Genomic DNA, 5,000 nt, shown 5'->3' on the forward strand with positions numbered 1-5,000 from the left:
TGCAAGTCAACTCAGACAAAACGAAGACCCTCGTCCAACATCCACCAGGACTGATGCTCCCCAACTTCAATACCACAGTGAATGACCAACCGTTAGAACAGGTGGACCAGTTCTCCTACCTAGGGAGCATCCTAACATCAACTCCCACAAGCAAAAAGGACGTGGAGAACAGGCTCAGGGCAGCCCACTCCGCCTTTGGCCGACTCAACTGCCGCGTATTTAACAACCACGCACTGACAATAACCACCAAAATAATGGCGTTCAGGGCAGTAGTCCTCTCCACGCTCCTGTATGCATGTGAAACATGGACGCTATATAAAAACGATATTAAAAACCTAAAACGCTTCCAACAAATGAAACTGAGGCAGATCTTGAAAATCCCCTGGGAGAGCCACACCACCAACATTGAAGTCTTAGAACGTGCCTCGCTGACCAGCGTGGAGGCCACCATCATCCACCACCGCCTCCGCTGGATAGGACACGTGCATAGGATGGATCCATCTAGGCTCCCAAAGAAAATATTCCACGGAAAACTGACCCAGGGCACCAGACCACGAGGAGCCCCGAAAATGCGCTATAAAGATCAACTAAAGCGCACCCTGGCTCTAACTGACATCGATCCTTCCTCATGGGAAGAAACAGCCAGGGACAGGAAAACCTGGAGGAGTACAGTACACCATGGCACCGTGGACTTCGAGGAGAGGAGGAGACAAAATGAGGAGGCTAGGAGGAGAAGGAGGAGAGAGCGATTAGAACAGCCCCGCCCACCACCTACCCTCCCTTGTGAACACTGTCCGCGACTCTTCCACCACAGACTAGGACTTAACAGCCACATCAGGCATAAGCACCCACCCCACAGATAGGAGGCTGATGGCTAACGACAGAACCCAATACTCGGACACGAGTGGGCGCCAACGACGATATATATATATATATATATATATATATATATATATATATATATATATATATATATATATATATATATATATATATATATATATATATATATAAGAAAATGTGAATTACCATATCTACTGTGACGAGCTGAGAGAAAGGTTGTGACTCAAAGGCAGGAAGCAATCAACTGTGTAACTTTATTAAAGAACACTCTCCTTTATATACAAAACCTAGAGGCAACAGGAATTTTCATGTTCACAAGACAGACAATGTTACTGAGGCGATACGCAGACATGTATATTCAGGTCCTTTTTAGTGCGAGGGGAAGAGCACAGAACCAAGCATAACATATGCAAAATAATTTATGTACGATTGTGTGACACACGGTTGGTACATGGCTCCCCCCCTAAAAATGACCTATTGTACATGTTAAATAGGGCGCCCTGATCTAGAGAGGCGAACTGTAGGCGGGTTATCTGGCAGAAGATATGCAGGTTTTAGACGATCAATGGAGACCCAGTCTTCTTTGCCTCGAATGTTTAGTAGGAATGCTTTTGGAATGCGTCGAATCACAAGGAAAGGGCCCGTGTAAGGGGGCGTTAACGGTGGCTAGCTAGTGTCGTTGCGCAGGAAGACTTGCAGATTTTAAGTCTGTTGGTATGTGATGCTTTGCTGGGGGCTTGTAAGTCTGGCGGCACGGAGTATATTTTCCCATATATATGCGCTGGAGATCGTCGGAGGAGGTTGTAGAAGGAAAAAATTCGGCAGGGACGACCAAAATGGTGTATGGCGACCCGCCATACACCATTTCAGCTGCCGAGACGTCGAGGGCATCTTTAGGAGTGGTCCTTAGTTCCGGGAGGACCCAGGGAAGCTGAATAAAACAGTTTAAATCCTTGCAGCGGGACATCGAAGCTGCTTTGAGGGTGGGATGAAAACGTTCAACCATTCCATTGGCAGCGGGGTTTTAGGCAGTTGTCTGATGTAGGGTGATGCCTAGGAGATTCGCTAATGATGTCCACAATTGAGAGGTGAAAGTGGTTCCCCTGTCAGAAGTAATATGCTCAGGGATACCAAATCTTGCAATCCATCCAGATAGTAAGGCAGATGTACATGAGGTGGACGTTGCAGTTTCCATGGGAATGGCTTCAGGCCAACAAGTGGAGCGGTCGATGACGGTAAACAGGTAACGATGTCCTTGTGATGTGGGTAGGGGGCCTACAACGTCGACGTGAATGTGTGTGAAACGACGCTGAGGTTGAGGAAAGATGCCCTCTCTGGAATCCGTATTGGATGTACTTTGGAAGTTTGGCAAGAAGTACAGGTGCGGACCCAATCCTCAGCATCCTTAGAAATGCCGTGCCAAATGAACTTTGCCTTCAGCAGCTGTGCAGTAGAACGGCACGAGGGATGTGAAAGGCCGTGAATGAAATCAAACACCTGTCTGCGCATGGGAGCAGGAATCCAAGGTCGCGGTCTGCCAGTACTGACGTCACAGAGGAGGGTGGTGTTTGAGTCATCAAGGAGGAAGTCTTCCCAATGGAGGGACGTACAGGATGTCCTACATGATTGATACTCTGGATCCTGTCGTTGGGCTTCAGCCAGGGCGTTGTAATCCAATCCCAGTTGAACGGCAGCCAACGTGTTTCTTGACAGGGCATCGGCAACAGGTTCATATTCCCAGGGACGTATTGAAGGGTGCAATTGTATTCAGCCACGGCAGAGAGATGTCGGCGTTGACGGGCGGACCAGGCGTCAGACTGTCGAGTGAAGGCGTGAACCAGAGGTATGTGATCTGTGCGAATGACGAAGGGCGTACCTTCTAAGAAATGGCAAAAGTGACGGACAGCCAAGTGCACCGCCAGCAATTCTCGATCCAAGGTAGAATAACCCGATTCTGCCTTGGACAGAGTTTTGCTGAAGAAGGCCAATGAGCGGGGCGAGCCGTTGACCACCTGCTCGAGTACTGCACCAATAGCGATGTCGCTGGCATCGGTGGAGAGGAGAGGGTCATATGGGATAGGAAAAGTGAGAGCCGCAGCAGGTGATAGGGCCTTCTTTGCATGGCAGAAGGCTGCTTCTTGAAGGGGACCCCACTTCAGGTCCTTTGGGTTGCCCTTGAGGGAGGCGTAGAGGGGAGCAATAGTGGCGGCAATGACTGGCAGAAAACGGTGATAATAGTTGATCATGCCCAAGAATTCCTGCAGAGCTTTGACGGTCGAGGGCGCGGGGAAGTTCTGAACGGCTGCTACCTTCTCCTTCAGGAGTGATGCGGTGCCCTAAGAACGACACTTCCTTGGCGCGAAAGGTACACTTGTCCTACCGGACTACAAGGCCGTTTTGTTGCAGGTGGTCGAGTACGATGTGCAGGTGACGGAGGTGTTCCTCTTTTTAAGAGGAGAACACAAGTATGTCGTCCACATAACATACACAGAAAGGGAGGTCCCCTAAGATGCCATCCTTGAGACGTTGAAACGTGGCCCCAGCATTACGAAGGCCAAAACAGGAGTAATTGAAGGTCTATGTACCAAACGGAGTGGGAATGGCGGTCTTGGGGATGTCTTCTGGGTTCATAGGCACCTGATAATACCCCTTCAAGAGGTCGAGCATAGAGAAAACCTTCGCTTTGTACAGGTAGGAGGTCACGTCGGTAATATTTGGGAGGGGATAGTGATCCAGTTCTGTTTGCAAGTTCAGGCGCTTGTAATCCCCGCACGGACGGAGGAAGCCCTCTTTCATCAGAACGATGTGTAAGGGTGACGACCATACACTGGAGGCGTTTTGGCAAAGGCCCATTTCCTCCATTTCGGCGAACGTCTGTTTGGTGGGTGCCAATCGTTCCGGTGCCAGACGTCTGAATTTTGCAAAGACCGGTGGTCCCGTCGTCTTGATATGGTGATAAATACCGTGCTTGGCAGGAACCGTGGGCGTTTGGCAAAGTTCTGGATGGAAAACTTCGGGGTACGACGTGAGGAGGTGGGCATAGGCATCCGTGGGTGTGCTGATGTGGAGAGCGAGGTTAGAAGGGGCGGGTTGAAGAGGTGTCGACAAGTACGAGTCTGCGTTGACCAATCGTCGGTGGGCGACATCGACCAGAAGGTGGAAATGAGAGAGGAAATCCGCACCTAGGATTGGCAATGTGACGTCAGCAACGAGAAATTCCAATTGAATTTACTGTTTCTGAACGATAATGTGAGGTTCTCGTAACCGTAGGTGGATATCGCAGATCCGTTGGCAGCTACCAAGCGGACGTCGGCAGATGTAGACAGACTTCGTCGTGTCTTGAAGAGTTTCCTTGGCAAAAGAAAACGACAAGCAACCGTGTCTACCAAAAATTGCACGCCCATTCCTGCATCATGTAAAAAGAAAAGATTAGAAACACGGGAGGCCACCGCCACGAGCGATGGCCTACTTACACGTTTTTTGGCCACCGACAATCCTTGGCACATTTCTTCGCGGTTGCCCCGAATCTGAAGTGGTAGTAGCAAAACTGCGGCGGATGGGAGGTAGTAAGTGGCTGTAGAAGTCGTTTATTGGAGCGCGAGCGATTGGTGGGTGGCTTTGTCGCCGCTTCGGCACGTCACGGGGCAGTCGTGTGTGTCCTACGGCATTCATGTAAGCTTCAGTTGACGTTAAATAGGCATCCTCTTCGTCAGGGGTGGAGGCGTTGATGGAGGTCTGGAAGTGGCTGTCCATAAGGGCGTCGGCTTTGGTCATCAAGTCCTTTATGGGTAAACTATCGACATCGGGTATGGCAGCGAGTATAGGTCCGGGTAAACGGCGTATCCAAATGGCACGAAGTAGGTTCACCTCACGAGGAGAGCCGTCTGCGGCAGGTTGAAGGCAAGCGATACTGGTCATTTCCCTGAGGGCAAGCGAAGCCCTTTGGTCCTCCATCGGTTGTTGCGAGAGCTGAAAAAGCTTTGCTATATGGGCGGCTGGCGACGGCGAGTACTGCTGCAAAAGGTATGTTTTAAGGGCGTCATACTCTATTGGGGTGTCTCCTTGTTCACAAAGCCAGTCGGATATTTCTTGGAAGGTGTCCTCGGGTATCGCCGCGAAAACATAATTTGCTTTGGTGGTTGAGAGAGTCACGCCCT

The sequence above is a fragment of the Palaemon carinicauda genome, chromosome 24 (assembly GCF_036898095.1).
Source record: "Palaemon carinicauda isolate YSFRI2023 chromosome 24, ASM3689809v2, whole genome shotgun sequence".
NCBI lineage: Eukaryota > Metazoa > Arthropoda > Malacostraca > Decapoda > Palaemonidae > Palaemon > Palaemon carinicauda.